Below are 21665 nucleotides of genomic sequence, written 5' to 3' on the forward strand. Positions count from 1 at the left end.
ATTTGTTTTTTGGTTGTGAAAAAGAAAATAAATCATTAAGATGACTGTCAGAATGCCTCAAGGAGAAGGGCATCGAATAGGACTTGGCTATAAATGTTGGAGAGTGTAATAAAAGAGTTGGGTTTGTTTCCTTAGCATTTGTCTGGGTTGAGCCTTCCTGTTTCAACACAGAAATCAGGGGCAATGATAAAAATCCATCCACCGTGGGGTATGTATTATTGCCTTTCCATGCTGGCCCCATCCAAGAATCCCAGAGCAGCTGCTCCCGCCTTTACCCTGGCTCCCACCGAACACTTACACTACAGGACATGTTGTCAAATGCCAGGGTGTCAGGATCACAATTTCCTTTATTTTCATGATTACTGATTACTTCATTTATACCTGCTTATAAAACAGGGTTGGGACAGGGCTGGGGGTGGGGGTGATGGGGGGCAGGGGGTGTTATTTTTCTTGGTCCTTCTTGGTCCTAGGAATTCAAGATGAAGAAGGCAAGGTTCTTGCCCCAAGCAGCTCAGTCTAAAGTACTTTGGGTTAATTCTGATATTGTTTAGTGATGTATTACAAGTGCCTGAAAGACAGAGAAAGGTGACAGAATAGCTGTTATTAAAGCAACTGCTGATTTTATTTAAACCTGGAAAGGATTAGTTATGAATTTGCAAAAGAGGTAGGATTTTCAACTAACCCACAAACTTGCATTCAGCATTTTGCTTTATGTTCTTCTTTTCTAGATGTCAAGCTGTCCTATAAACATGTGATGGCTCAACTGAGCCTTCAAAGTTAAGACTCAAAGCTAAGTTTCTATCTGTAATGAATATAAATATTATGAACTCAGAAATCAGGGCACCTGGGTGGCTCTGTCAGCTGAGTGTCCAACTTCAGCTCAGGTCATGATCTCACAGTCCATGAGTTCGAGCCCTTCATCAGTCTTGCTGCTGTTAGTGCAGATCCTCTGTCTCCCCCTCCCTCACACTCTCTCAAAAGTAAATAAAACATTAAAAAAGAAAGAACTCTGAAATAAACTGAGCTTTGGAAAGACCTGGAACACATATGCCAGTCAATACTGATCTCCACAGTTACCCATCTAACCAAATTTGATCTGGGACAGTCTCATGTTTGTCCTCCAAATCATATACAACTGGACCCAAGAACAGTACCACAAATGGCACCATGAAAGGGGACGGGTAGTATCTGTATAAAATGGAAATGACTCCAGCTGCCTTGCAGTTGTACCCATCTATGATGGCACAGGTCTTCTTAAGTGTTAAGGTGCTCTCCCCACCATCACAAGGACAAGGCCTTAAAGTAGCTTTATGGAGATGACCACTGAACACTCCATGATCAACCTATAGGACCACTAAGCAGGCAGAGATGCTCCAAATCACCATTCATTTTAATAGCTATATCTTTGCCTTTTAGATCCACAGCAGACAGGCTAGAGGTCTGGTAAGTCATATCATCGTTTCATACTGACCATTATAATGGCCAATTTTGAGTATACCAGATGATACAAGGTACCAAATAGACACACGGCTGAAACCTGCACCTATGAAGTATCGTTCCAGAATGAGACATGACTCCTTGTCCGAGGTACGTTTATATAACTAATATTACCAAACAGGTACCTTGGCCCTCAAGTCCACTGCCTGAAGACTCTTACTCATTTGGAAACAATATGAGCCAGCCTAGATGACTCAGGGGAATGGTAATGATGGGATGAGTAATCGTTCTCTTGAAGTCACCAGTTAGGATAAAAGCAGTTGTTCATTACCTGACAAGACAGGTTCCTCAGGCTGGCCAAAAACAGAACAAATAAATCAATGTCACTTTCCTCCCTAACATATCAGAACTCTGTATTTAAAGTCTGCATTTCAGCTCATGGTTCAAGGAAAGCTATCCACAGAACTATCAAGGAGATAGGGGAGAGGTGGCAGAGAGGACATCTGGAATCTTAGTGGAGCAAAATCCTATAGGAACAGCATCTGGCTCTCTGCTCTTGGTCACTGCTTGGTTATTTTAGGAATCCTTTATATAAAACTAATACAAGGCCTTCTTCTAACAGAGTAAACACAAACCGATGTACGAAAGCCTCTAACATGGCAGTTCATTTTAAAGACTTGAAAATCTTTCTGAGTATAACCCATCTCAGGAGTAAATCCACGAGTGCATTAGGGATTCTCATTTCCTAATTAATCCGCATCTCCCCACTATTTTCCATGTTGCATTACTCTAATTTACCCTTTTGAGAGAGACGTTAAAATACTGTTTACTTGCAACTAGCAGACAAATGAGTCCTGGGGAGCTAATGCACAGCATAGTGAATATAAACAATGGTGTGTTATATTCGAACTTACTGAAATACTAAATCTTAATTATTCCAACCACTAAAAAGAAATGGTAATTATGTGACACGATAGAGATGCTAACTATCACTACAATGGTGACCATATTACAATATATAAATGTATCAAATCAACATTTTATACCTTTAAATTACACAATGTTATATGTCAAATATATTTCAATTAAAAAATTTAAAATACTGTTTAGTTACAAATGAAATGCTACTGAAGGCAGGCAAAAAATAAACTGATTTAATAGATGGCAGGTAACTCATATTAGAGTTCCTTTGGATAAGAGCGGAATAGGGCGCTTTTTTTGTGAGTTTTATTTATTTTTGAGAGAAAGAGAGAGAGAGAGCACGCGCGTGAGCGAGCATGAGTCAGGGAGGGCCAGAGAGAGAGGGAGACACAAAATCTGAAACAGGCTCTAGGCTCTGAGCTATCAACATGGAGCCTGACGTGGGGCTTGAACTCACAAAGCACAAGATCATGATCTGAGCCAAAGTTGGATACTCAACTGACTGAGTCACCCACGTGCCCTGAGCACTGAATAGTTTTACATACGATGTGCGATTTTGGTAAAAATCTGATTGAATATATTGCTGAGACTAAAGTAAACTTAACTAAAAGGTTTGACCACACATCCAAAGTATACCTGAAACTTAATAGCACAAGAGAAGCTAGGCTCCTGGGATTGAGTACATGTTGTGGGTAATATTCCTGTGCAAAGACATTTATTCATCACCCAGCTGGTGGTGCCACACTGGGTGGTTAATGCAGATCTGCCACATAGGAGTAACCACCTTACCTTGCCTTTTCCTAGCAGGTACCCATTTGGAGAAAGGGTAGGAAACATGGCTAAGAAGTAGACAGGACTTGATGTTCACAGTAAAAATATGGAAAGCGATCATGGTGAAAACAGGAGAATCATGCATGGGCTTGCCACGTTTAGACACAGAAGAAGTTTTCATCTCTCTTCTGGAAAGATTTCCTGAAGATGCAGTTGCAAGAGCTGCTTAAGGTTAAATTTGAAATGCTCTGCTTTAGCTGGACTACTAATAACAACCTTCCAAGGAGGGGCCACTGAGGATGACAAGAAAGTTGCTGAAGTGCCTGGTGCTATGGGTTAGAAGCTGAGGGAGGCATGTGCGGATAGGTAAATGTGCATTCTAACCACCGAAAATGCCTTCTCCAACTCAGACTCCCTTGCCAAGAGCCAGCCTAGAGCAAAGTTCTGTCTCGTCTCTCTCTCTTTTTTAACTCCCTTTCTGTGTTTATTGTTAAGCAATCCTCTTCACCGCTGAGGGGAAAAAAGGGGAAAGGCTTATGCAAACTTTCAGGTATTGTCTTCCTACAACATTGGTCATAAAACCAATGAGAAAGGGGAACAATGAAACCCAGCAATCCTAGGGTGGAGTCAAAACTGTAGTGGATTCAGGCTAATACCATGTCTGAAATGTCCTCTGTGGGGATAAGGTGACTCAACCTCCCCTTCGGGAAACAGGAGGACTTTTGTGTGCACCCAAGGACCCTGTGGCAAACCAGTTTTCTAAGCGCACTACATCATCCCGTTCACCGCTGACGCAGAAGGCCCACCTGCCTTTCACCCACCCCCTCCATCCTCCATACTCACATCCCACTCCTGTGCATCAACAGTGCCCCAAAACAGGCAATGTTAGCCACAGCCAAAGGAAAGCTAATGTTCATCAACCAAGCCTACAGGAAAACGAAGGTGCAGGCTTTGGTAGTCCGGGTTGGCCACACAGGTGGGAGCTAACGAGGTACTGGCCTGCTGGACAGATCCATCCCAGGAAGCAATTAAGTTTATAGCCAGGAAAGAATAGCCCCAGAGGCCTTGGAAACAAAAGAAGCTTCCTGCCGGTGTTCCGTTCCCTAATTCTATCATAAAGACAGGCTGAACCATTCAGTTGTAACCACGGACAGTAAGGCACTGTCTGCAGCATGTCTGCTGTAGAGACCTGCCTGTCAGGTTTTCATTCCTATGCAAGGGGATTAAACTGTCCCAGCTGGTTCAAATCAGAAAAAAAGGAAGTACCCCAAAAGGAAAAAGTATTTGACGCAGGACACGATTATGAACTCTGTTCAAGATTGGCTGAAGGAGAGGCACCTGGGTGGCTCAGTCAGTTAAGCGTCTGACCTCAGCTCAGGTCGTGATCTCATGGCTCATGAGTTCAAGCCCCACGTCAGGCTCTATACAGACAGCTCAGAGTCTGGAGCTTGCTTCAGATTCTGTCTCCACCTCTCTCTGCCCCTCCCCTGCTTCATTCACTCTCTCTAATATAAATAAACATTTTAAAAATTAGAAAAAAAAAAGATTAGCTGAAGGAAAAGACTCTAAATATAATGGTTTCCACCAGTAGGGAGACAGCATCACTAGGATATCTTGACAGTCAAGGGATGTGGCTTTCAGGGAAGTTCCTGGTGTGGGAAGGTGAGAGGTGGTGGGAGGGGAGGGCAACCAGCAAGGTCCTCTCCATCATCCCTACCCCACGTTCCACCCTCCCTGGTGGGGCTGCGCACGTTTAGACTGCCGACTATCCCACTCCGATTCTAGATGGAGTCTGTATTAGGGTGACCATGCAGGTTCTCACATATGCAGAAGTTGTGGCAAACACCTCCTAGCAAGGGGAGCAGTCAGTGATGCTAACCTGAGTCAAAGTAGGAGGACAAGGACATCAGAAGGAGGTGGCTAGTTGTGGAACCAAGAGGCAACAATGAGATCTGATGGGGAGAAGATGCTAGGTGGCAGGAATAACTGCCCTCAAGTCTTAGCCTGGGAGTGTCTCCCCCATTCTACTGACAACTGCAAAGTCCTGGCCCCTAAATGTGTTCCGAACCTGTCAAACTAAGGAAGGGGCTATGGGCCACGTCGCCCAGGGTGACAAGGGTAATCTTAAAAATGTCAGTAAAATTTGTCATTTTCCTTACATAAACCACCTGACGCCACCTAGAGACTGGACTGGATGTAGTTCCACAAATACTGTATAGAAGCGGCTGTCAACCCACCCTTTCCCTGGGGTCATCCTTAAACAAGAAGCTGAATACATTCTTTTCTTTTGAGCTTAGGCTGATTACCTGAAGCCAAGAACAAGAGACTATCTGGAAGGCTAGCGAGGACATTATTAAATATTCTCGTCCTTCAAACATCTCCCCAGAAGATGAGCAGAGTGACACCATGAACATGACCACCATCACTAGACATCTCCACCCACACCCTCTTTCAGGAGAGTCAGTCTCTATTCCATAGGACAAGTGTTATTACTATCTCCAATTAGGGATCCATTTTTGGTCACATGTATATACCCAGAAAGGTTATGTCTCTCTCCAAATAGCCAATGTCCCTGCCTCTAGAAAAACTACATGTCCAAGGGAGAACTCTGCCAAGAGTCAAGATTTCATTTCCATTAACCTGAGAAGCACTTGGGGTTAATGCAGACTCTGGAGCCAGTGTGCCTGGGTGGAACCCCACTTCTGCCACTTAGTAGCTTTCTGACATTGGGGGAAGTTACTTAAGCTCTCTGTACCTTGGTTTTCTCACCTATAAAATGGGCATAAAAATAGTACCTACCCATAAGACTGTATAATGACCAAATGCATTATGATACGTAAAGGACTTAAAACAGTCCTTCTGACATGTAGTAAGAACAAATTAATATTTGATGTTACTATTACTATCTCTATTATTATCATCATTATTATATTCTTGAATATGTTACACAGCATACTGTTTCCCAGACTTCTCTCAGGTGGGCTGACAATACCATCCCTACTCCAGGATAGTTTAAGGCAAAATAAAAAAATTTCAGATTGCTTTCAGATCAAAGTTAAGAACCTATGATAACTTTTACCTGGCCATGAATTCTTTGCAGCTATTCCATTAAGAAGTGAAGTCTCTTTTCAACTCCCTCAGAGGTACCAGCTGGGTATGGTGGCGTGAGGGATGCCGGACAACATGAGTCAGAACCTAGCCCAAACTGGTGACCCACGGTATCATGAGCAAATAAAATGGTTGTTGTTTTAGGCCATTAAGTTTCTGGTGATTTCTTATTATGCAACAGATAACGGACACAGAGCCCTAAACGAATGAGGCTTTATTATCAATAGCATTTCAAACACAAACGTTCACATGAAACCAGGCCACTTGTCTGTCAGCAGGTTAACCAACCTCCACGTGGTGCTTCCAAGATCTCATCCCACTCACCTAGGGCCAGTAAGGCCACCACAGTCAGCACATTAACTTGGGAAAAGCTAAGACCAGTGCATGATCAAGTCTGGAGACACAGAGGCAAGCCTTCTGTGCCAAGGAAGGGGCCAAATTAGGTCCTTGCAGAGGGTAAGGTGGATGGCATAGAAAAAAGGATTTTGTTCCCTTTAGTCCACGATACAATCCAGGGCCTGAAATGGCAAGATATGGCTTCCCTGGAGGTAGCTTTATACCATGTGTCTTAGATATTATAGGATGAGGTGGGTAGATGCCTTCAAGGCACAAGCAAACCAATTCAAGGTCAGCATCACCAAGTGAGAATAAGGGGGAGCCAGTCAGAATCAACCATATAATCCCCATGGTCCTGATATGTGGCTCTAAGAATACAGGGAGCCCAGAACATCTTCATTTTTTCTGCTGGTCACAGCAAGAGAATGATCACGTTCCAAGCTTCGATTTTGCTGTGACCAAACCAAAAAGCCTATCTCACCCCACAATACAAAAGGGGAAAAAAAATGCCAAGTTCCATAAGTCAGTGTTCTGTCATCTGTAACATGTGGTAAGAACTGATAATCAACTTTGTAGGAGAATCACTCTGAAATACATTAGGAGAGACTTCGGAAGCTTAAGTTCCTGTCTGTTATAAGCAAAACCACCACATCTAAATGAAAGCAATCTTATTAATCTGGTAAGTTGGATGACCCGTAGTGCCAAAGTTTCTCAGGTGAAGACCAGTAGCATTTATCCGTCCACGTATTTGTTTATTCATGCCATATTTGTTGAGCACATACTTTGTACCATACAGTTCTGTGGGTGTCTAGAAATGAGAAAGTTGAGGAAGGAGGAAAGCACACGAGTGAAGATAGCAAGGATTATATAAAAGTAGCTAAGACATTTCACATTCCAAGAGCTTACAGGTCTGGTTATCTTGAAAAACAAAATTTCCTGCTTGAAGCAATTCAGAGTAATCCAGCTGAGCCATGCCCAAATTGCTGCACCGATTGGAACTGATCACGTTATAAATCAAGGGAGTTCAGAAAACTGATTTCATGGAATCACAGAGCTGAGTGGATGTAACTGGTCTGCAGATGAAGATACTAAAATGAAGTAATTTACCCAAGAATTCACGACCGGTTTCAATGCAGAGCCAAATCTGGGTCTCCTGGTCTCAGTCCAATAGGACTTCTACCAACCCCATAGAGACCTGTCTCAAGACACAAGGTATTTACAGCGTGAGAGCACAGAGATACCCCACAATTCTAACCCATCTTGCACTAGACACACTAGCTATCCAACATAATGAGCAGAAACTCTGCACTTGTCACATGGGAAGAACCCAAAGATACAACTTCTTGTGGAATTAACTAAAGAGCCCTCTAACCACGTACACTCAAATGCTCAGCAGCCCTTAAAATAGGCTAATGAGACAAAGGCACAATACTTGTTCAATTTCAAAACTTAAATCCACAGGAACTATGTGAACAAACCATACACAAAGGTAAAAACAGCAGTAAAACACACTAACATGTTCGTGACTGTAACGCTGGCATCTTTTAAAACTGGGAGAATTCTTCATCTTTCTGCTGTTCCCTACAGACCAAACATTCTTTAACATTCTTTTTTTTTTTAATTTTTTAAGATGTTTATTCATTTTTCTGAAAGAGTGAGAAAGAAAGAAAGTGAGCAGGGGAGTGGGAGATAGAGAGAGAGGGAGAAAGGGAGGGAGGGAGGGAGGGAGGATCCGAAGCAGGCTCTGCACTGATAGCAGAGAGCCCGATGTGGCATCTGAACTCATGAACGGTGAGATCATGACCTGAGCCAAAGTTGGATGCTCCATCGACTGAGCCACCCATGCGTCCCCCCCCCCCCCCGCATTTTTGGACTACGTACATATTTTTAATGTCTTGGCCAACTCACTGGGAAGAGACACACTGTCGGTGACAGGTGGTGGTCAGGAGGCAAAGGGCATGTGAGCAGGGGCAAGCGTGAAAGTCAGGTGGAGTGCCAGCCCTGAATGTCTGCAGGTGGGTCAAAGCCTCAGCGTGCTTGGACTCTGCTCTGTCCTGTTCGGTCAGTTATATTCCTGGTCTGCCACTTCTGGCTTGGCTAACTTTGGGCAGCTCACCCACTTCATTTAATCCTCCACTTCCTCAACCGCAAAAGGTGGGCACTAGTAGGGCCTTCTTCATAGGAAAGCCATGCATATGGAGAGAGAAAACAAAATGCTTAGTCTAGCGCCTGGCAGAAATTAGGAGCCAGCCAGTGTTAGCTGTCATGATGATGGTGATAGAGGTGCTAATAGAGTTATTATTTTTTATTGCCATTGTTATCATTATTATTATGCTTATCAGTATTATGATGTTCCTAATACTGTTTAACGCTGTAACTCAAAAGGCATTAAGTTTCCTTGCTTTGGAAGACAGCCCAAAGCTCTCCATATATCTCACTGTTGGCCTGTCCCTTCTCTCATCTCCATACTCTTTCGGTTTATTAGTAGTAGACTCTTAAGTTGAAGTAACAGTTTGCACACCACCCAGTACGCCCTGGGGGAAACAGTGATAACATACAGATTCCTACATGTTTTTGGGGCCTAATTAGGATAGTACAATGTCATCCTTTTTACAAAGGCAAGGAGCAAACCACCTTAGTAGATATTCTACAGAATTCTGCTTTGTACTTGAAACATGTAATTATCATTAACAAACATGGGTGCTAATAATTCTATCTGCTCTTTAGACAAGAAACAGGAAGATTTCTGGCCCCATCAGCTCTGATGGGAGACAACTTCTCTTGGAGGCTGCCTCCCCCACGCATCAGATGCAAGGTGGGAGGTCTGTTTGCAAGGCAAAAGGTTTCTGGGCTAGGAGCTAATAGCCCACACCAGGAAGAAGATTCCTCAGTAGATCAGGTTCAGGTCCCTGAATCCTCAAAGAGACATTCTGTGGCCTTGGCTGCCTGACATCAGAAAACCAGACCTCAGATTCAGTTTTGTTTTTTGGTTTTTTTCACTGAGAAAAGAGAGGCCTGACAAATGAACCTGGTCAACATGTGTATTAAGCACCATACCTAAACCCACAAGGGCAAAAACGAATGAAATAAAAAGCAGTCCTCAGTAAAACGTACAACTTTAAACATGCCCAAGTAGACAAACATGCTCTTGCCTCTTCTTTGTTGGGGTAACACCTTCATCCTCTTTTGGATCAGGAAATATTTTCTAATCTTTAACATTTAAATGTTCTATAATTACAAATGCTCAATACTTTATGCACACAGTTAACTAAGGAGAGTTAGCAATGTATTTCACTTGATATAGACATTTCTGAGCATCACTCCCTATCCCCCACATATTCCTGCCCCCATCAGTGGGATAGTTCCTCTAGAAGATGCTCTTGTAATTGACCAAATTAGTATGTGGGAAACAGAGAAGTCTTTCATCCACTAATCATTCCCTGGGCATGGGGACTCCCTCCTTGGGTTCACCAGAAACAGGACTTAAGCCAAAATCTGCCTTCCAAATCCCAGGACCAAGTGAGCAACGCATGGTTAGGATGGACTAGAAAACATGGCAAATCACCCAGGAGACAGGGAAAAGGTAGAGTCCCAAGATGTTCCAGAGTCCGCGTGGATCCCTGATCATCTAACCCTGAGCTCCCAAATGAAAAGCCAACGACTGTCTGTAATCGCTTCCATTCTTACCTCAGAGAGAACACGGCTGTCAGGCTCCTCTCTCCAATGGTGATGAGGTCTGTGCCCAAACAAAGTAACCAGCCTACCAAAGATAAAAAGATAAGGTAAGAACTGCTGGCGAAGAGTTACATTCCTCCACATCTGGAATGTTTTCTAACAAAAAGCAGGTCTCTGGATGTTTGAAGACCTTTCGGACTACAACAGCAGCAACATAATCAATTGAACAATACAAATGAATGAAATCCCTGGAATCAAGTCAGGTGAGACTGTTAAAGTTACAGAGAGTGAGCTAACTTTTTTATTAACACACACCTGGGGCCTAATTGGGAATGGTAATAACTGGTGAAATCATACACTTCATCACGTCCCTCCACAAAAATGGCTGTTTACCAAGGAGCTGGCAGAACTTTGTATAACACTTACATATATCAGGGTATGTTGGCAGGTCAGAGCATTCACACACTCAACACGTCCACACACAAAGAAGACTCTATGCCATTTAACTAACCCTGCTTTGGAAGACGGCCCTACCAGCTGATGAAATAATGACAACACGAGACTTGAACCCAAATAAGGGGGTGGGAGGGAAGTGCAATCTTCTTCTACAAGCACTCAAATCTGCAAATGTAAAAGACAACAATTGTGCCCAATTCTAAGGAAATCCTATTATATACTTATAGCCCTCATCTGTGATGCCAATTTCATGTGTTTAATCAACTTGACTGGGCTATGGTGCCCAGTTGTTTGGTCAAACACAAGTGTAGACATTGTTGTAAAGGTATTTTTTAGATGTGATTAACATTCACATCAGTAGACTGGGTAAAGCAGATTATCCCTGGTGGCATGGGTGAGCCTCATCCAACCAGCTGAAGCCTTAAGAGAAAAGACTGAAGTTCCTTTAGGAAGAGAGAATGCTGCCTCTATGCACCTTTGGACTTGAGATTAGGACATGAACTCTTCCCTGTGTCTCCAGCCTGCCCTGCAAATTTTGGACTTGCCAGCCTCCATAATCATGGGAGTCAATTCCTTAAAAATCAATCTATTGATCAATCGCTAGACACACACCCACACGCACCTTATTGGTCAGGTTTCTCTGCAGAACTCTAATATACCATCTAATGTCAAGAAAAAAATGCCTTAATTTATAAAATATGTATACAACATGAGGACAATACAGAAAAGAGACTAGAGCATGAGGAAAGTTAGTCCACAGAAATGTATTTTGTAAGGTATTAAACTATTTCTTGATGTGGTTGATAAATTAGGTTCTGAGCATCCTATCGGCCAACACAATGAAGAAAAAAGACACAGGATAATCACATGGACTTGCAGATAAAATACAATGTAAGCACTTCAAGACTGTTAGCCTTTTTTGTTGTTAAGAAATTTCTCCCAAGGTGGGTGCCTGGGTGGCTCAGTTGGTTAAGCATCTGACTCTTGGGTTTCGGTTCAGGTCATGATCTCACGGTTTGTGAGTTCAAGCCCCATGTTGGGCTCTGCACTAACAGCACGAGCCTACTTGGGATTCTCTATCTCCCTCTCTTGGGATTTTGTGCCCTCCCACCCTCTCAAAATAAACAAAGAAGAAGGAGGAGGAGGGAGGAGGAGGGACAGGGAGGAGCAGGAGGAGGAGGAGGAACAGGAGGAGCAGGAAGAAAAACAGGAGGAGGAGGAAGAAAGAAGAAAGAAAATCTCTCCAGGTGTTAACCTTCCCCTCCTTGGGTAAATTCTTCAAGTATCCTTTAACATCCACACTGAAGGGTCAGGAGGCAAAGTAATTAGAAGGGCCTACGTATATAGAGAGTCTCCTATAATGCCTCTTACTGCATCCCTCAGTGAGACATGATGCCAAAGCACAATTCACTAACATGATTTAACAAGGCCAAAAAGAAGCCCAAGCACACAGCAATCTGATCATCTGGCTTGATCCAGGGATAAAAATGAGAATTTCTGGAAGAGTTAATGAACCCCATATCCTTTGAGATATTTCCCAGAAATATTTCTCCACTGCAAAGCTGGGTGGGAAGTGGCCTATACTACCTTAGGCTGTGTTCCCTGGCAACTGCCTAGAGTAAAGGTTTTCTCTACTGATGATCAGGGGCAGAGCCACTGAAAAACTGCCTTCAGATAGGTTAATAAAGCTCAGGCAATGCATGTCTAAAAAAGGGAATGTTTAACTTTTATATGTTTGAGTCTGTAGAAGTCTTATAGACCCTTCCTGCACTGGAATCAATTTTCAAGACTTTTTTATTGTGGTAAAATATACATAATAAAAAATTTACTATTTTAACTATTTTTTAAGTTTATTTTTGAGAGAGAGAACTCACACATGCACATGAGGGTCAAAGAGAGAGGGAGAGAGAAAAACCCAAGCAGGCTCTGCACTGTCCACACAGAGCCCACATGGGGCTAGAACCCACAAACCGTGAAATCATGACCTGAACCAAAATCAGGAGGCAGACGCTTAACTGAGCCACCCAGGCTCCCCTATTTTAACTGTTTTTAAGTGTAAAACTGTGTGTGGCACTAACTATATCCACAATGTCATCCAACCATCACCACCATCCATTTCCGGAACTTTTTCATTATCCCAAACAGAATGTCTGTATCCATTAACAATGAGACCCCACCGCCCCCTCCTACAGCCCCGGGTAACACCTATCCTACTTCCTGTCTGTTAAGTTGGTCTATTTGGTACCTCACATGAGTGAAGCAATGTAATATTTGCCCATCGAGTATTTCACGTAGCATGTTTTCAAGGTCCATCCATGTTAGACCATGTACCAGAATTCCATTTTTTATGGCTGAATAATATTCCATTGCTAGTATTTACCATGTTTTGTTTACCCTGGAATGATTTTTTAATATAATTAATTCAACAAGTATTGAATATTTACAATGTGAGAAGTTTGATTTTTTTAAACATTAACTTTATTCTAAGAACAGTATGTAAGAGCCAGAAGTGCTACTCCACAAGGAGCCAATTAATCACATGAATCCTCATTTCAGAACCGGTAGCAGCAGCAAGGAAACAAAAGTCTAAGTAGTTTTTCCTCCCTAAGGGTTAGGGGAATCTCCCGCACAATCTTAATGAATGTTCTTCATGTTCAAAGCTGAAGTGAGACCAGAGTACCCCCACTATGCGGCCAGTGTGCTCCACAGTGCTTCTTATCATGGTGCCCACAGCTTACACAGTGTCATTCTTGACCCCCGACCCAGTGATAATGAGCTTCTAGCCGAGCAGCTGATGTCAACAGCCAGAAACTTCCATCCCTGCAGATAAAATACCCTGACAGAATTAACTAGAAAAGCACATCTTCCCGTAGCTGGCTTGCCATGCATCAGCTTTGCATTTCTCGGCACATCCATCAGGGAACAAGCCTTCTGTGTGGAAACATGGGTGTTTCCACAGCACCTCCCCAGCAAGACAGTGTAACAGTTGAAAGAGAAAGCGAGAACCTGCACCTCACTCCGGTTTTCACCTTTCGAGGGTATAAAAGAGCAGGTGGTGCCAAGGGGGGACGCCACCACATACCTGAATTCACAAAAGTGGCCCAGGATGAGTCATCAAAAGACGTCCATGGGAAGTTGACGAGAAACAACCAATTCTGTACACTGATGAGGGAATCGCAGGCAAAAATCAAGAACCACAGAGGATCGAGGCCACTTCGTTCGGCATAGACTTCTCAGCTGGGAGGATCTGCTGTCACCCCAGATTGTTAACAATTGGCTGAGCTGAAGTTCATTACTACTTTTGTGTTCGGTTGACGGGGACTATGTCATCCGACCAACAAAAGTGGTTTTACAAAAATATAGACAATTTAGCCTGGAGTTCCTCCTGTGTGTTTTTAATGTTTTATTTATCGTGAGGGGCACCTGGGTGGCTCAGTGGGTTAAGCGTCCGACTAAGCACGTGTCTCTGTCTCTCAAAAATGAACATTAAAAAAAATTAAATACTTATTTTGAAAGTACACAAGTCAGGGAGGGAGAGAGGGAGAGAGAGAGAGGATCTGAAGTGGGGTCTGAGCTGACAGCAGCAAGCCCAATATGGGGCTCAAACTCAAGAAATGAAAGATCGTGACCGGAGCCGAAGTCAGACACTCAGCCAAATGAGCCACCTAGATGCCCCCTTCCTGTATGTTTTTTAAGACAGACTTCAAAAGCAAGAGTTTTTTGTAAATAAACACAAAATGAACACTGTTAAGATTGTGCCTTTTAGTATATAGGTAAAGAGTCCATTGGCTCTGAAACAAGAGATATTTCCATGGGTTGTAGAAGCCGGCCCAAACAGGCTGAAAGTAGGATGCTAAAGTGAAGGATCTCCAATTAGTCTAATCAGGAAACCCCAGCATGAGAAGGCACTCAGTTCTCTGTCACAAGTAATTACTCTACCCTTCTTCCAAGGGCATCAATAATATGCATTTGGGATGTGGATGGGGGCACAACCTGAGTATGAAAATTTCATCTGTGGTAATCATTCAGATCCTCCAACTTTTGTTAAGTTCATTCAAACCTTTCTTGTGTGTAAACACACACATACTCTCAAAAATATTGTCCCGTGGCCTGGATCCATTTTCAAAGATGAGAACCCAATAAGGCAATCAGGGTTCATCAGAAGATACAAAATTAAACTTGAACTTGGTAGAATGCCAATTACTTTCTGTTATGGGCTGAACTGTATCCTCTTTCCTCCAAAATTCATATGTTGAAGTCCTAACCCCCTGGTACCTCAGAATGTGACTATACTTAGAGACAAGGTCTTTAAATAGGTGATTAAATTAAAATGAGGTGCTTAGGGTGGGCCCTAAACCAATACGACTGCTGTCCTTATAAGAAATAATTTAGACACAGACCTGTACAGAGGGGAGATCATGTGACGACACAGGGCAAAGAGGACCATGGGAAGTAAAGGAGAGAGACCTCAGAAGAAACCAAACCTGCCTACACGTTCATCTCAGACTTCCAGGCTCCAGAACTGTGAGATAAGAGATTTCTGTTGATTATGCCACCTAGTCTGTGGTACTTATTATGGCAGCCCAAGACAACTAATACTCCTTCCCCTTTTCTTTCTCCTCTGATTTCCAGAGAGGAGACTGTACAGGTGGCAAGGACACTCTTGTCTCCTACTCCTCTTAAGGGCCTCGCTGTCATTCATTTCCTTATCCCCAACCAGGGCAATCTCTAAATCCAAAGTGACAAGTAAGAACACCTCACAAATACCCTGAGGACCCCAACTATAAAACAGGGGACCAATGCCTGTCCCAAGACCTCCGACTTCCAAAACTATAGGAACTCTCTCTGCCTTTCCCAAATGCTCTCTACTAACCAGAAGTCAGCCTGCAAACAATTTTTAAGATACTTTTCCCAGAAACCATGTCTAAATTTCTCTTGCCTTAATACCTAAGGCTGGCTCAGATGCCTTAACCCACATTAGTTCCCTCTCTTTTTAAAAGGAAAGGAGAGGTTGGGCACCAGAGAGCCTTGTACATTACAGAAACAAGTCCAGAGCAAGAGATTATCAGGGGCAAGAGGACTCCCAGTTGTCTCAAGATGATTACAAGTAATTACTTTCTACTTCACTGGAGAAGTTCATACAGGAGAGCCGAAGTCCTTTGTTAGCGCTGGGAGCCATGAACACCATAGCCTAATTTTCGTTCTCCATAGATAATGTTTAGCCTATAGCATAGGTAGGCATTGGGTCTGGCTCCAGGTGCTATGGCTTGAAGGAGACTGCATTGCACTCAGGGGAGGAACCACAGACTGAACCAGAGACTGGACTGTTGGCAGTAAGTCACCAGTGACAGAGGAGGCACAAGGGGGCACCTAGCCTGTGCTCATGTTCCAGCTCCGTTAGTTTCCTCCAGCTCTCAGTCTCGCTCTGGCCACCTCCCCAAGCCAACACAAGCTCCACACGGCTTTGCCTGGAGTGTCCTGAAACAAATGTGAAATCTATTAGAAGTAATACCCCCAAGCACTCCTGGGGTCAGCAAACAAGGCTCCTGGGTCCTCTCTGGACTGTGGTCATGGGGTGGGGGCTCCTGTCCAGGGTGCATTCCAGTGGCAGGGGACCACTAACACTCAGGCTAACACTCAAGCCTGCCAAGTCCCAGCCCCATGGAAGAAAAAGGAGAACAGACTGATGCAATTAGCCAGGCGAATGGGAACTTGTCAAACCATTTAGATAAGACAGCACTTGAATTTATTCAGTTCCCATTACCGGAGGGTGATTGTGCTCCCACCCCCTGCTGATTCTGCGGGCTGCACAGCATTTTCCTAGCAAGGAAGTGAGAAAAGGAAGGATGATTTCTCAGCCTACAAATTCCAGGGCTCTGCTGTTAAATCAGCATGCATCGCCTTCAACCAAGGGGTAATTTGACCTTAATGGAATCAAGGGACACATACTGTTGAGTGACTCTGTCACAGAATCTGAAACTCAATGATGAATATTTAAGTATCCAATTAATTAAAATAAAATAAAATAAAATAAAATAAAATAAAATAAAATAAAAGGTTCCTTATCCAGGTCAATCTTCCTTACACCTCTAACAACTTATTACACATTCACTTTGCTAATGGCTCTGTTTCAAATACTGAGTTGTGAGCACCTCAAGAGTCCATAGAGAATCTTATTCTTATCTCCTTTTTGGGGCTGAGAATAGCGTTGGACACAAAATGCAAACTCGGTAAGGGTTCATTAACTTTTTTTTTGCTGCTTGCTTTTGAAACAGTTTTTCCTGGAAAGAAGAACATCCACTCTACCTGCTTCATTTAATAAAAAACACAACTCCCTCCTCTCTCTGACCCCCACCCCCTCACCGAACTGAGAACACCAACAGGATCATCACAAGAATGTCCACAGAGGATCCAGTGGATCTATCATAGAAGACAGCAAAATTGCAGATGAGCTTCAAGGTTGGTAAATTCGTGTCCTGTTTTAAAATCTGAACATATCTGTATGTTTCCTAGGACTGCTGTAACAAAATACCACAAATTCAGTGACTTGAAACAACAAATGTTTATTTTCTCACAGTTCTGAAGGCCAGAAGTCCAAAATCAAGGTGTCAGCAGGGCCAAAGCCCTCTGGAAGCTCAGAGAGAGCCCATGTCCCTCCTACTCTCTGGTGGCTGCTGACACTCCGTTGTGTGTGTCTGTATAACTGTACCTACACTCTGTACCTCTATCTGCCCATGCCCTTTTCCTGGGGTTCTGGTCACATCCCCCTCTCTCTTCTCAGGACACCTGCCGCTGGGCCTAAGGCTCACCCTAAATCCAGCATTAGCTTATCCTAAAATCCTTAACTTGTTTACATCTGCAAAGACTTTTTTTTTTTTGAGAAAGAGAGCACATGCCAGCGCATGAGCAGAGGAGGAGCAGAGAGAGGGAGAGAATCTTAAGCAGTCTCCATCCCCAGCAAAGAGCCTGACACAGGGGTCGACTCAGGGCTCTATCTCATGACTGAGAGATCATGATCCAAGCTGAAATCAAGAGTTAGACCTTTAAATGACTGGGCCACCCATGTGACCCACAGAGACCCTATTTCCAAATAAGGTCACATTCACAGGTACTGGGGGTTAGGACCTAGATATATCTAGTTTGGAGAATACTATTAAACCTACTAAAATTCGAAGTCAGAACATATCCTCTGTACCAGAAGACCCCATCTTCTTCCCAATGCTCTTCTTCATATTAATGGACTCATTTCCTACTCAGGACCCAGGCTGAACTCTTTGAGTCATGGTCAAGGGCCTTCACCTACTTGCTCCCCAGTTCCAATCAGCTCCATAATTCGCAGTGATGAAGTACAGTTCAATCAGTTCTATTCTACAAAAGTACTTATGCCTGTCCTCTCTTTTCCAGCCCTGATGCCTAACCAGCCTGCCCCCAGCTTGATTCTCCTGTCTCCTACCTGCTCTGCCAGCTTCCTTAACTACCATGCCCTACGCTGCTGCTTTCAACAGAGCCCAAGCATGCCGCAACCCTGTCCCCAAACTTTCAGTGGCATCTAACCAAATGAAGCCCAATCTCTGTACAGTTTAGCATCCAGGTCCAGTAGAATGAGCCCAAACCCACCCTCAGCCTTATTTTCCACTGCTCCCCTCCACTTGGTCCAGAGGCAGTGGAAGTAAATCATTGAGTGATCTTAAGTAGAACTCAAAGTTCCTCCAAGACTTTCAAGTCCCTCTGCCTAGGATTTATTCATTAATTCAACAAGCTTCTATCTTGACTTATGTCCCCCTGTCCATGTCTTACACAGAATAGCTCAACTCAAAAGACAACTCATCTATGAGTCTTTAGTGAGTTTCATCAACCACATTGGACTTTTAAAATTTAAAAGTCTGCCAGACAGAGAAGGCATGTTCTCTCCCCTCCCTGTAGAGACTTGAACACTTGTCACAAAACTTGTAACAGAGTCTGGGTAGAACTCTGCTTTACTCATGTCCATCTCCCCCATAATCTAGAACAGCACCTTGCATGTCACATGTGCTCAGAAATAGCTGATCAATAAAAGTTATATTGAGGGGCGCCTGGGTGGCTCAGCCGGTTAAGCATCTAACTCTTGATTTTGGCTCGGGTCATGATCTCATGGTTTGTGGGATCAAGCCCTGCGTCTGGTTCCACACTGACAGTGCAGTGCTGTCATCTTGGGATCCTCTCTCTCTGTCTCTCTCCCCCTCTCTCTTCCCCTCTGTTACTCATGGCTCTCTCTCAAAATAAAGACACTTAAGAAAAGATACATCAAGGAAATAATATAGTCTCTGCCTTCAAGCAGGTTACATTTGAGGACAGGGACACACAAAGGTGGATAACAAAGGCTAATACAATATTATACACATCATAGAAGCAATATAGATGAAATTCTGTGGGAAATACAGAAAGGGAATTTTAAAAGGAAAAGAGTTTCCTAGAAGAAGTAGAACCTAAGAGAGATCTTGAAGAATAAAAAATGAGTAAAAAGTGGTTCATCAGGGAAGAGAATAAAGTACAGAAGCAGCAGCATCTGTACAAGAGCCCAGGGAAAGCAAACGGCATTTTTCAGCTTCCATGAAGAACAGAGCTTTCTGGCCCACTGACTGAATGGTGGGTAACGGAAGACAAGGCTAGAAAGGTAGGCCAGCATCTCGAATACTATGCCAAGGAATTTGAAATGGACTCTGTAGGAGATGGGCGTCATGGAAGGCTTTCAAACAGGTGTGATGTGGTCACATCTGCATCTTTAGATGAGCACTTATACAGTACTACAGGACCTGAACTGGATAGGTATCAGAATCATCTGTAGAGCTCCAAAATTGCTTAATATAGAAGGAAAGTACACGTAATATGACAATTCTCCATTCGCAATAAAATCGCATTGATGCTTCGCCATTTTGGCTTCAGACTTTTTAAGATAAATAAGACAAATATTCTTGAGCTCCTTTTCGCTCCCTTCCCCAGAAATAAACACTTCCCTTCAGTGCATATCCTTCTGGTCCATGTTGATACAAAGAAAGAAACACGTAGATACATGTGTATGTCCATAAAAACTATATAATATTGCTTTTTGTATTAAAATCACAATACATTTAGCAAATATTGCTCTAAATTTGCCTTACTCACTGGAAGAATCTTTAAAAATTCAGATCCCTGCACCCCACCTAGATCTAATGAATCACAGTCCCTGAGCAGAGGTGTCTAGAAATATGAAGTTTTTAAAAACTTCCTGTTCATTTTGATGTCACCAGACCTGGACTGGGGAGTCACGGGAGTAGAAGATGAACCAAAGAGAAGACCAAGCAGAGGTAGGAAGAACAGCAAGAATGATAATTCAAGCAGGGGTGACGCAGTCCTAAGCAAGGTCAATGCAAATGTTAACAAAAGACAGGGGACATAGAACTACCCTACAATCCAGCAATTGTACTACTAGGTATTTATCCAAAGGATACAGGAGTGCTGATTTGAAAAGGCACATGTGCTATATTTATAGCAGCACTATCAACAATAGCCAAATTATGAAAAGAGCCCAAACGTCCATTGACTGATGAATGGAGAAAGATGTGGTATATATACACAAATGAATACTATTCAGCAATGAAAAAAAAATGAAATCTTGCCATTTGCAACAACGTGGATGGAACTAGAGGGTATTATGCTTAGCACAACAAATCAGGCAGAGAAGGACAAATGTCATATGATTTCACTCATCAATGGAATTTGAAAAACACAACAGATAAATGTAGTGTAAGGGAAGGAAAATAAGATAAAAACAGAGGGAGGCAAACCATAGGAGACTCTTAAATACAGAGAACTGAGGGTTGCTGGAGGGGAGGTGAGTAGGGGGATAGGTTAAATGGGTGATGGGCATTAAGGAGAGCACTTTGTGGGATGAGCACTGGGTGTCATATGTAAGAAATGAATCATAGCGTTCTACTCCTGAAGCCAAGACAACACTGTTGTTGACTAAATTGAATTAAAAAAAAAAAAAAAAAAAGACAGATTTTGATACCCTGTGAAGGTAAAAGCAATAGAAACCTGCAATGAATTAGAATCTGGGGTGAGAAGTTGTAAGTAATAAATGGCCCTAAGGATTTTAACTTGAATGAGTTGGAGGACAGTGACACGCTTAACAAAAATGGAAAACACAGAAACCAAAGAGCTGCCCGTGGGAGAAAAGATGGATTTGGTTTTAGACATGTGCATCTGAGATTTCTGCAGGTTCTTCACATAAGTATCTCTAACAAGCATTTATAGGAGCTAGATTAAATCAAGGGAGAGGGTCGGGGATCTTAACACAGATCCAGGATTCCCTACTTACAAGTAACAGCCGTGCACCTGGAGCTGGATACGTTTGTTTCAGAAGAGAGAGAAGAGACCCTTGGGCATGTCCTTCAGGGATGCATGTATTTAGGGCAGAGCACATGAAGAGCAAGGTGATGAGACAGAGAAGTGGCCAGGAGTAGAAGGGCCACCGGAATCAGGAAGCCACAGGAAGGCTCAAGGGTCAAGAATCCACCATGACCTGAGTGTGATAAAGAGGAGGACCGAGAGAGATTGCAAAACTGGACAATCAGGACCTTCCACGGAGTAGTAGCGATCATGGCGGGAGAGGTCACAGTGTGATATGGCCTGAAAAATACCAGAAGCAGCAACATTAAGCTACTCTTCAGTGTTGAAACTTGCAGTCAAAAAAAAAAAAAAAATAGTGGAGGGATAATAATTTTAGGGTTTAAAACAGGAGATCTGAGTAAGTAGAATATGAGAAAGGAACCAGCAGTAAAGAAACTGAAAAGACTTATTTCTGTAGAATTCTTCAGAGATTCAATGCCTGAGAACACCCAGTAGCAAGAAGGCGGGGGTCAATCCCAGGTTGAAAACAGCAATTATTTAAAAGCAGAGCAATTTAGACCTTTGGAGCATCTCTTCATCTCCTACAGAAGACT

The 21665-nt window shown here is 43.1% G+C and overlaps 1 protein-coding gene across 6 annotated transcripts in view; it reads right to left on the reverse strand.

Annotated features, from left to right (window-relative positions):
* LYPD6B (LY6/PLAUR domain containing 6B) overlaps window positions 1-21665 on the reverse strand; it is a 174102-nt gene that overhangs the window by 39032 nt on the left and 113405 nt on the right. For all 6 annotated transcript variants that reach the window (XM_060626454.3, XM_060626447.3, XM_060626449.3 and 3 more), the window contains one exon: window positions 10261-10333. The gene's annotated coding sequence lies outside the window, so the exon portion shown is untranslated. The remainder of the gene's footprint in view (window positions 1-10260; window positions 10334-21665) is intronic.

This window comes from Panthera onca, chromosome C1, assembly GCF_046562875.1.
Source record: "Panthera onca isolate mPanOnc1 chromosome C1, mPanOnc1 haplotype 2, whole genome shotgun sequence".
In the NCBI taxonomy this organism is placed as follows: domain Eukaryota; kingdom Metazoa; phylum Chordata; class Mammalia; order Carnivora; family Felidae; genus Panthera; species Panthera onca.